The 11,541-nt window shown below is 40.3% G+C and overlaps 1 protein-coding gene and 1 pseudogene across 1 annotated transcript in view; both read right to left on the bottom strand.

The window, feature by feature from the left end:
* Ccdc73 (coiled-coil domain containing 73) overlaps positions 1-11,541 on the bottom strand; it is a 126,863-nt gene that overhangs the window by 65,915 nt on the left and 49,407 nt on the right. The window lies entirely within an intron of this gene.
* LOC101979988 overlaps positions 10,607-11,541 on the bottom strand; it is a 7,790-nt pseudogene continuing 6,855 nt past the window's right edge.

Genomic DNA, 11,541 nt, shown 5'->3' with positions numbered 1-11,541 from the left:
ATCAACAAGAGGAGGCAGGCAGTGTCGACTAGCATCTCTAATGCTGGAGCTGGATCTGTTAAACTTAAGTTGGGGGTTTGTTTTTATGTATTTTTTAACATTTGAAAATTGTACAAAAAAGGAAAATGAACTGTACCGACTGATTCTTTTCTGACCCATCAAACTCTATTGGAATTGCCTAGGTTGTAGAAATATGTAACCATATGATTGGTCAAGCTGCTTCCTGCCTGTCCATGACTTACGTTGTCCTGTGTGGCCATAGGATGTGGCCAAGCTACTGGCTGCCTGTCCAGGACTCAGGTAAACCTGTGTGGCAATATGATGTGGCCAAGCTGCTGTCTGTCTGTCCAAGATTCATGTACACCTGTGGGCCACAAGTTGTGGACAAGCTACTGCCTGCCTATAGGACTCAAGTAGAACTGTGTGGCCCGTATGGTGTGGCTAAGCTGCTGCCTGTCTGTCCAAGATTTATGTACACTTGTGTGGCCATTAGATATGGCCAAACTGCTGCCTGCTTGTCCAGGACTGTAAAGACAAGCATTATGGTCATCCAAAGACACAGTCTTTCCCAGAATTAAGGGGACCTGCCTTACTTTTGAAAGCTGATTAAAAATAACTGTAATAGTAAATATCCATTTTTATCTCAGGTCTCATTGAATCCAAACCTCAGCTAGGACTATACTGAATTATTTAAAATGGTTTTTTTGTCAATTGAATAGTTATGTTTTTTACTTAATTTGTTAGATTAATGGTGCTATATCCCATTCCCACTGTGGAAGTGGGGATTTTGTGTTTAGCATGGGCATTGCCAATTATAGAATAATCCATTTTATGTGTGATAAACTTGTATTTAACTTTTTTGTTCATTATGTTTCAGTTGTGTTAATGCAATTTTTATGTAATAAAGTTTAAAGTTGTTAAAAATAAATATAAAAGTATAATATAATTTGCCATTCCTCATGTTTTTCTTTCATCTGGAAGAATTTCCCTCAAATTTAAACTAAGAAATATGGGGATATAAGTTAGTAGATTTTAAAGATTCTCTCTCCTTCACAGAATAAACCAGGTAGAACCTTGTTGAAAAAAAGCATGTCACTGGTGGGTGAGGGTTTTGTGTGTGCATTGCCCCCCACTTTCCTGTTATCTCCCTCTGATCCCTGGGACTGAAGGAGAATGTGATCAGCTGGTTTCCTGCTCTTGCTCTCAGCCTTCTCCTGTCTGTGGCCATGCCTGGCTATCATGCTGTGTGCTATCTCTCAAGACCATAACTCAAAAATGATTTAATTGTTTTTATAGTGCTATTCCAGCACAGCATGACACAAGTGACTGATATACACATCTTCTTAGTATTCTAGTAAGTGTTCATTTGCCCTGTCTTGATCAAACAGTCTTCTGGCCTTGTCCTTCCGTATCGCATATCTGCATTGTAGACATTGCAGTGCAGCCATTTGACCCTACAACCTAGTTTATACAGCTGTGGACATTCGGCATAAGGTACGGATGGCCGTATCCGTATGAGTCACTGATAATCTTTTCCTGTCTAATGATTCAGTTATAATCCTTTCCTGAGTCAGAAAGTTAACATAGAAATATAGTCATTATTTAGATATTTGACAGAAACACTGCCAATGAGAAATTTAAATGCTGTGACTTTCATTTTCACCAGACTGAGTATCAGGCACCAGATTGGGACAGGTTGCCTGAGAATAGCCCCATAGTCTCATGTGTTTGAATACTTGCTCCACAGTTCATGGAATTATTTTGGAAGGAATTATTTAGGAGGTGTGGTCTTGTTGGAGGAGGTGTGTCACTGAGGATGACCTTTGAGGTTTCAAAAGGCCGTGGCATTTCCAGTTAGCACTCTCTCCTCCCTCCCCTTCTTTTTCTTTCTCTACCCCTTTTTCTCCCCTGACCCATGCCTTGTTCATCAGATTCCCAGCTACTGCTCCACGGCCAGGCCTACTGACATGCTCCATGCCATGATGATCTTGGACTCTATCCCGTTGGAACTATGAGCCCCGAATTAAATGTTTTCTTGCATACGTTGTCTTGCTCATGCTGTTTGTCACAGAAATAGAAAAGTAACAAGGACAGAAGTTGGTACTGGAAGCAGGGCTACAGCTGTGACAGGCCTGACCATGCTCTGTGGCAGAGAGATGCGAAATGCTTTTGGGCGAGAGGAAAGCAGTTGAATACTGTAAGTGGGGCTTAATGGGCCAATCTAGTAGGAGCCAGGCTTGCAAATGCGAACAATGTTAGCAACTGAGCTACATACCATTCCTGTGAAATTTCACTACAGAATGTGACTGCTTTTTGTTCTTGTCCAAAGAGTCTGCTTCAGGATAAATTGTAAAGTTTTGAATTTCCTTAGCATAGGAAATTTCAGGAGCCTCATATTGAGCTTTTAGTAATTACTTTCATGCAGTCCTATAATGCAAAGGAGCAAATGAAGCCAAAAGAATTACAAAATGTAAAGTGTAAGGAGAAAAGAGCACCAGGACAGTGAGTAGTCCCATCAAAGGCCACCAGTCACGAAACAATAAGGAAGACCACGTTATTAAAATTCGAACATGTTGGGGTGGCACATAGCGATGACCCGACGGCTGGCAGGCCCACCTTTTAAACGGGGTTAGCGGAATTCCAGAGAGGAAAAATTAGTCTGGGGGCTGATTGGTGGGTTTAAACAAAAAGTTTATGGGTTATTATAGGATTGCTTGGTGACTCAGTGTTTAGGGACTCTTAGAAACTGTCGTGACTCTTGTCTGGTGATCTGGCCCACTTACAATATATTAATGTTGAAGTAAAAACTGTTGCTGAGAGAGATCATGCTTTCCTTTAAGTCTGATTGCTCATGATGTTTGATCACAGCAATAGGACAGTAACAAAGACACAGTTCATACTTTCCCTCCCATTATGACACATCATTTGCCCCAAAGTAACCTAGGCCAGAGTAGGCCTGAGGCAATGAACTCCACCTTGGGTTCAAGGTGTCCTGAGGCTATAAATTCCACAGGAGTGGGACTGAGCCAGCAAACTGGGCCAGAGAAGGCCTGAGGCAGTGAACTCCACAGGGGCAAGACTGAACCAGTGACCTGGGCCAGAGCAGGCCTTGGACAGTGACCTCCATGAGAGCAGGAGTGGAACCGGATCAGGGTCATTTGTGGAAGCAGGGATGGGCCAGAGAAGGCCTGAGGTGACAAGCTCCATGAAAGAGAGACTGAACCAGCTACCTAGGCCCGCTTGGGCCTCAGAAAGCAAATCCCATGGAAGTGGGAGCAGATCCAGACCAGGGACATTTGCCAGGACTGAGGCAGGACTGAGCCAGCAACCAGGGATAGGGCAGATCTGAGATGCAAACTCCACAGGAGCAGATACAGGGGAGCAACCGCTGAGTGAGTGGAGCAGGGCCAGAGACCTCTGCAGGTCCGGACGTGAATCTGGGACCTTCAAAGGAGTAGACCTAAGCCCGGACCACTGTGGGTCTGGGCATGAATCTGGGACCTTGGAGAGAGTGGGCAGGAACCAGAGATCTCTGCAGGTCCTGGCATGAGTTTGGGACCTCTGAGGAAGTAGGCCTGAGCCAGGACCTCTGTGGGTCCAGGTGTCAGTCTGGGACATGGAAGGGAGTAGGCAAGAACCAGAAACTTCTGCCGGTCTGAGCATGAGTCTGGGACCTCCGAGGGAGTATATTGGAGCCAGAGTCCTTTACAGGACCAACCCCAAGCCAGGAGCCTCTGCAAGAACAGATCCAGACCAGGGACATTCCAGAAATAGGTCTGAGCCGACAACCTAGGCCAGTGCAGGCCTGAGAGAGCAAACACCAAGGGAGTGGAGCAAAGCCCAGGAGCACTGAGTAACCTCCAGGAACACAGAGTGACCAACCAGGTAACTAAGACCATGAGACTCTGACTGTACCACCAGGAACAACCGTCTGAGCCTTGGATTCACTGGCACCTAGAAGATTAATCAACAGAATCACAGACAGCCCAACCACTCTATTAGAAGAAGAGATGAGTAGAAAAGGTAACAACACCACGAAGAGCAATACAACACCAGTAAAACCTAAAGACCCTACAACAGCAAGACCTGAACAACCAAATATAGATGAAACAGAAGAAAATGACCTAAAAAATAACTTCAGGAGAATATTTGAAATTCTTAAAGAGTTTGAAATGAGAAATTCCCTCAAAGAAATGGAGGAAAAGACAAACAAAAAATTGGAAGACATCAGCAAATCCCTTAAAGAAAACCAAGAAAAAGCAAACATATGAAAGAAACTATTCAAGTCTTAAAAATTGAAAAAGATATAATAAAGAAAACACAAGATGAGGGAATTATAGAAACAGAAATCATGAGAAAATGATCAGGAACCACAAATGCAAGCATAAACAGAAGAATACAAGAGATGGAAGAGAGAATCGCAAGTGCTGAAGATACAATAGAGGAAATAGACTCATCAAAGAAAGCTTTAAATCTAGCAAAAGCTTAACCCAAAATATCCAGGAAATATGGGACATCATGAAAAGGCCAAACCTAAGAATAATAGATATAGAAGAAAGAGAAGTTCAACTCAAAAGCACAAAATAATATAGTTAACAAAATCATAAAAGAAAACTTTCCCAACCTAAAGAAAGATAAGCCTATAACGATACAAGAAGCTTACAGAACATCAAACAGATTGGATCAAAAGAAAAAAAGTCCCCTTGCCACATAATAATCAACACACTAAACATACAGAATAAAGAAAGAATATTAAGAGCTGCAAAGGAAAAAGGCCAAGTAACATATAAAGGCAGACCTATCAGAACTACACCTGACTTTTCATTGGAGACAATGAAAGCCAGAAGGTCGTGGTCAAGTGTTATGTAGACATTAAGAGACCACAGAGGCCAGCTCAGACTACTATACCTAGCAAAACTTTCAGTCACCATAGAAGGACAAAACAAGATATTCCATGACTGAACCCGATTTAACCAATACCTAGCCACAAACCCAGCCCTACACAAAAAACTAGAAGGAAAACTCCAACCTAAGGAAGTAAAGCTACATCAACAAAAACACAGACAATCGATGGTGTCATAGCAGCAAATCCCAAAGAAGGGGAAAACACACAAATTAACATTGCCAGCAATGAAAACTAAATTAACAGGACATATCAATCATTGGTCATTAATATCCCTTAATATAAATGGACTCAACTCAACTATTAAAAGGCTCAGACTAACAGATTGGATGCGAAAACAGAATCCATCCTTCTGCAGAATACAAGAAACACACCTCAACCTCAAGGACAGACATTGCCTCAGAGTAAAGGATTGGGGAAAAAATATTCCAATCAAATGGACCTAAGAAACAAGCTGGTGTAGCTATCCTAATATCTAACAAAAAAGACTTCACACTAAAATCAATCCAAAGAGACAAAGAAGGACATTTCATATTACTCACAGGAAAAAGCCACGAAGAGGAAATCTCAATACTGAACATCTATGCCCCCAAAACAAGGTCACCCTCATATATAAAAGAAACACTTCTGAAACTTAAATCATACATTAAACTACACACACTAATAGTGGGAGACTTCAACACTCCACTCTCACCAATGAACAGGTCAGTCAGACAAAAAATGAACAGAGAAATAAGGGAACAGATGTTATGACTCAAATGAACTTAACAGACATCTATAGAATATTCCATCCAAACAGAAAAGAATATACTTTCTTCTCAGCACCTTATGTAACCGTCTCAAAAATTGACCACATACTCGGTAACAAAACAAACCTCAACAAATACAAAAAAACTGAAATATCCCCATGTATTTTATTAGATTGCCATGGTTTAAAACTAGAAATCAAAAGCAATACTAATTCCAGAAGGCCAACAAAGATGTGGAAATTAAACAGTGCTCACGTGAGTGGGTCAAGGAAGAAATAAAGGGAGAAATTAAAGACTTCCTAAAATTCAATGAAAATGACCACACAACATACCCAAATTTATGGGACACAATGAAAGCAGTGTGAAGAAGAAAATTCATAGCACTAAATGCCTATATAAAGAAGCTGGAAAAATCCCACACTAGTGAATTAACAGAACATTTGAAAACTTTAGAACAAAAAGAAACAAACTGTAGAAAAAAATAACGACATCTTGAATTTTGCAGGCAAATGGATGGAGCTAGAAAACACCATTTTGAGTGAGGTAACCAGACCCAGAATGACCATTATCACATGTACTCACTCATAAGTGGTTTTTAAACATAAAGCAAAGAAAACCAAACCACAAATCACAATCCCAGAGAACATAGACAACAATGAGGACCCTAAGAGAGACATACATGGATCTAATCTACATGGGAAGTAGAAAAAGACAAGATCTCCTGAGTAAACTGAGAACAAGGGGACCTTGGGAGAGAGTTGAAGGGGAGGGGAGAGGCAGGGATGGGACCAGAGAAAAATGTAGAGCTCAATAAAAATTAATAAAATATTCTCAAATCCACAAAGCAACATTTATATATCTAAATTACACATAAGGCTTTTTTTTTTCCTTTTGAAACTGCACCTTAGGTAACCCAAACGGCCTCTAACTCACTATGTAAATGAGGCTGGCTTTCAACACCTGATGTTCCTTCCTAAATCCACAATTGCTGGGATTACAGGCTTGCACTGTTATGCCTGGCCATAAGGCTTCTTCTAAGGGATAGAAATGTGATTATTTACTATGTATTCTACTATTCTTAATGCTTTTGCTTTCTAACCCCTGAGACATAAAAATAGAGTTCAGAGAATATAAAACTAACTTACTGGCATCAAAAGACTTACTACTTCTATATTATAATAATATTGTATAATGAAACAGATATAATGGTCTTTGAACTCTGTTATGTTAGACAGTATGTCAATCTTTATCCTGAGAGGTCCTGCTGTTCTTCAGGTGAACTGACAAGAAAAAGTAGACAAATTTCCTGATTGCTTAAATTATGCAACAGAGTGTATACTATTCATCTGAAAGACTCCAAATTCTTTCAAACATATACATGTCTTTGGATGCTCAATAAAATACTAATTTCAGCAAAATTACAAATACAGATAAATGACTTCTAGTTTCTCTATGACAATGTAAGGTACTTAAGTATTCTAACAAGTAGAAACCAGAGCAAATGGAAAAGTCAACGGTTCTTCTTAGACTTGTTGCAGAAGGTAGATCCTGGACAAACTTGCTAGCCTAGAAATGAAGGTACAGTCAAACACAAAGAGTTTCCATTTACCAGAGCAGCAATTTCTATAAGAGTCAATGCCAGATTAGGAAAACCTTAAATGTAATTTACCAATTGCTGGAGGCTACTGTGAAACTCCAGGAGCATAAGTCATGGGGCCTGTGGACCTACTCCTGCTATCTTTCCCTATAGAAGCTCTACTGTGAACTCACAAAAGATACTAGTGAATATTCTCCTTGTACAGGAAAAAAAGAAACCATTTCTAAGTAAGCTAAAGAATCCTCTTCTTAGCAAGGCCTTCCTTCTGGGAAACTATTTTATAAAAGCATAATCAAATATAAGCACCATCAGATATGGCAAAATTGTGGGCATCATCAAACAGGGAACTTTTTAAAACCCTTATTAATGAAGTAAATATTTGAATTAAAATAAATTCAATAACAAAGATGTAAAATATAGAAATTCTAAAAAAGTGTCTAAAAGAAATGTAAGAGATTAACACAGCAGAAAAGCAGGGCAGGGGCTCCAACTGGAGAAGTGGGAGGAGATAAATACAAAAGGAGGGAGAAACAAGGGATACATTATACCAATGTTTAATAAAGACTCAAGGAATCATACTATCTTGTCTTCGTTTGTGTTTCTATTGTTATGAAGAGATATTATGACTACAGCAACTCTTATTAAGAAAAACATTTAATTGGGGCTGGCTTACAGTTTCAGAGGCTTAGTTGATTGTCATCACAGTTGGCCATGGAGGCATACAAGCAGATATGGTCCTGGAGAAGAAGCTGAGAAATCTACATCTTGATCAACAGGCAACAGAAGGAAACTGTGTGTCACACTGGGTATAGTTCGAGCATATATGAAAGCTCAAAGCCTGCCTCCATAGTGACACACTTCCTTCAACAAGGCTACAAACTACTCCAGTAAGGCAACACCTCCTAATAGTGCAGCTTCATATGGGCCAAGTATTCAAACACATAAGTCTATAAGGACCATCCCTATCCAAACCACTACATCTTAAATTTATCTAAAATTATACACAACACATATGTCATATAAGTGTATATGTATTCAATTACATACACACACACACACACACACACACATTAAAGGCTATTAAGTCACTTGGGCTGACAAAGCTCCCACAAAAACCACAGATGAACAAAATCCCAGTACTAAGCACCAGAACTCTTCTTTCAAATGATTAATCAGGGTAATCCAAATGACTCCCAAAACAAGATAGATGATTGCTGTTGCCCTTGGTTGCCTCTCAGAGGTTGAAGATAAGACCTGATTGCTGAAGATAGCTCATACTTAGGACACCAAGCTCAAGTGATTATTAGAGCTGGATCTAACCTGAAAGCCCCTTCCTGCAGTCTAGCTTTCATGGTAATGGAAAATATTATCCAAGGCATTAAGGGAGGGAAGAAATTAATAGTTCTACCCAGTTGTAATACCTATAAACAACAATAACCAGCATGACAAAGTAATTAAAAAGTTCCAATAAATAACCCTCACATATTGGTGGTAACCAACAGCTATCTAGCTGGACTCAAGGCCCACTCAAAAGGAGGGAAATCAAATGTGATATTAGAACCCTACCCTATTTCCTGGGGGAGGACCTTAGAAAAGAATCTACTACAGCCACTTTGCTAGGCCAGCACGATTCCTTCCTACATTCCAAGGAAGGTTGAAAAACCACTGCCTTAGAGTACAAGCTACTGCTGCTATTTTGTTAAATGGGCAAGCTGCCTTCAAAACAACTGTGTTTGTGTGCATAGGTTAGTGCTGCTGTCAGTTTTGGCTAGTGCAGCAGTAAATGTACAAGTTTATAACTGGCCAAAGAAATGAAAATAAGTATGAGATTAATGCTCATCTATAAATAGGACAGCTATATCACCTCCTCTAAGGCTCAGGGAACACTATAATGAGTAGAAAGAATTAAGAGCTGGAGGAAGGGCATGGAGTTGTGTGGAAAATGACTCCCAGGTATAAGATAGCTGTTGCAATCCTGAACATAAGCTATGATTACTTGCAGAAGGTTGGAGCCACCAACATCCTGTTATGGAGGAGAGGAAGAACTCACAAGGCCCTGCCTCTACCTGAGAATTTATAGCCAGTTAATGGTTGCTGGAGGAAGAATATACATCTTCTGTGATGCAGCCATTGGTAAGGTGCCCAAGCTCCCTAACAAAACTCACAGTCATTAAAAAAAATAAAATAGAAGGGAAACTATTTGAGAAGGTGACTATCAATTGGTGTCAGAGAAACAAGGCAATGAAGGCTGAATGCAATTAAAACATATCATATACATGCATTATAATGTTCTCGTGAAACCCATTATATTGTTATATTTTTAGTATCTACTAATAAAAGATACAAATTGACTTGAAATAAAACCAAATAATGGAAAATTATCCATGTTCCAGGGAAGAAAGACAATTTTGACAAGATGTCAGGTCTTTTTCCTAAATTGATCTATAGATTCAGTGTAATATCAATCAAAACAGCATGTTATTTTGTGGATATAAACATACCGATTCTATAACTGTTAAAGAGATCAACACTACAGAAGAAAAATACTCTGTTCTGCACACAAAAGGAATAGTGTCTTAAGGACAAAACCCCACCCATCAAAGGCTCCAACTTGTCAAAATACAAATTTATTTGAAAGGAGAGAGCGTAACTAAGAATGTAGTTAGGGAAAAGTGTTTGTTTCCATATTCCTCTAAAGTAATTGCCTAGGAGAATGCTTCCCAAGGATTAGCACACAGAAGCTGATAAGAGGTGTGGTCCATGAAGGGCAAGATACACCTGTATCTGGCGGCAGAACTTGACAGCACTACCCAAGTGGTACCAGTTGTAGACCTAAGAGGTAAAAAATTGAAGGGGTCATGGTGTCTAGATCCCTGATTCCAAAGAGTGTTGAAGCCAGGCAGGGTCAGAGTCCCTGCAAAGAATATTTTTTTGGAGGGTGTCTTTTGGGGGGATTGTTTGTTTGCTTTTCGAGACAGGGTTTCTGTGTAGCTTTGGAGCCTATCCTGGAACTAGCTCTTGTAGACCATGCTGGTCTCTTCCTCCCCAACTGCTGGAACTAAAGGTGTGTGCTACCACTGCCCGGCTCTGCAAAGAGATTTTTTTTTTGGAGTAGATAGCATTAATTTTATTATCCATCATTATATTATACAAAAATCTACAAATAATAGATTTGTACAGGAGAAAAATATCCAAATGAAGAGTAAATGGAAGCGTTAACAGAAATAACTTAAATTTGCTTCTTTCCTCCCATATTAGGATGACAGCCATTTCAAAGCATGATTCTGACATCAAGGTAGCATTTGTTCACTGGTCAAAGTTTGCCATCTAAATTAAAGCCCTCAGTCTCTGACAGTTCTACTGGCTCTTGACAAAACTTCTGAGGTCCTCAAGAAAGGTGATAAATTCTTGGTGCTCTAGGACTATACTGAGCTGCACCAACTCATCTGTAAAAGTGTTGTCTGCCCCTAGGTCCATAAGGAAATCCATCAGGTGGTCATACAAGGCCCAGTCCAGGGAATCTGCGTTGATTCGGAATCACCAGTGCTGTGGGACAATGGTCTGTACCCTGTCAATTGTATTTTAAATAAACACTGATTGGCCAGTAGCCAAGCAGAAAGTAGAGACAGGACAAAGAGAACAGGAGAATTCTGGGAAAAGAAAAGATTCAGTTGTCACCCAGACACAGAGAAAGCAAGATATGACTGCCTCACCAAAAAGGGTATTAAGCCACTTGGCTGACACAGACAAGAATTACGAGATAATTTAAGCTATGAGAATAATAAGAAGCCTGAGTTACTAGACCAAGCAGTTTATGATTAACATAACATAAAAGGGGAGATGTAGGGATAAGTCCCACCCCTTAGGGGGCGTGTTCGCCTAGGGCTAATGTTTACCTATAAATCTGACAAGTGTGCTTGCAGCGCTCCCTTCTGCTTTCCTGGTCTCCGCAGGAACGGTGGTTCTGTAAGTCTATTTACCCATTAAAGCTGTATATATTTTTACAATCTGTCTGCATTATTTATGCCATTACATTTTGGCATCCAACGTCGGGCTATTTTGCCCCCGCCCCAGCATGGGGGGCACAAGCTCGATCTTTACCAGCCTTTGCGAGCAAGATTAGCTACCGGAGCTCAGGAAGCGTGATTGGACTCAAGCGTGTAGCCCATTAGCTAACACAGCATGCTCCCAGGTGCCATTTTTTTAGTTCGTGACTCGGGCCACAGTGCCGAGTCCGAGATACACTCGGCCTTCAGGCCCATAATATCCAGAGAGGCAGGCGGATCTCTGGG

The sequence above is a fragment of the Microtus ochrogaster genome (genome assembly GCF_000317375.1).
Source record: "Microtus ochrogaster isolate Prairie Vole_2 chromosome 14 unlocalized genomic scaffold, MicOch1.0 chr14_random_1, whole genome shotgun sequence".
In the NCBI taxonomy this organism is placed as follows: domain Eukaryota; kingdom Metazoa; phylum Chordata; class Mammalia; order Rodentia; family Cricetidae; genus Microtus; species Microtus ochrogaster.
Note: the sequence above shows the minus strand (reverse complement) of the source record. Positions and strands in the feature narration are given on the sequence as shown.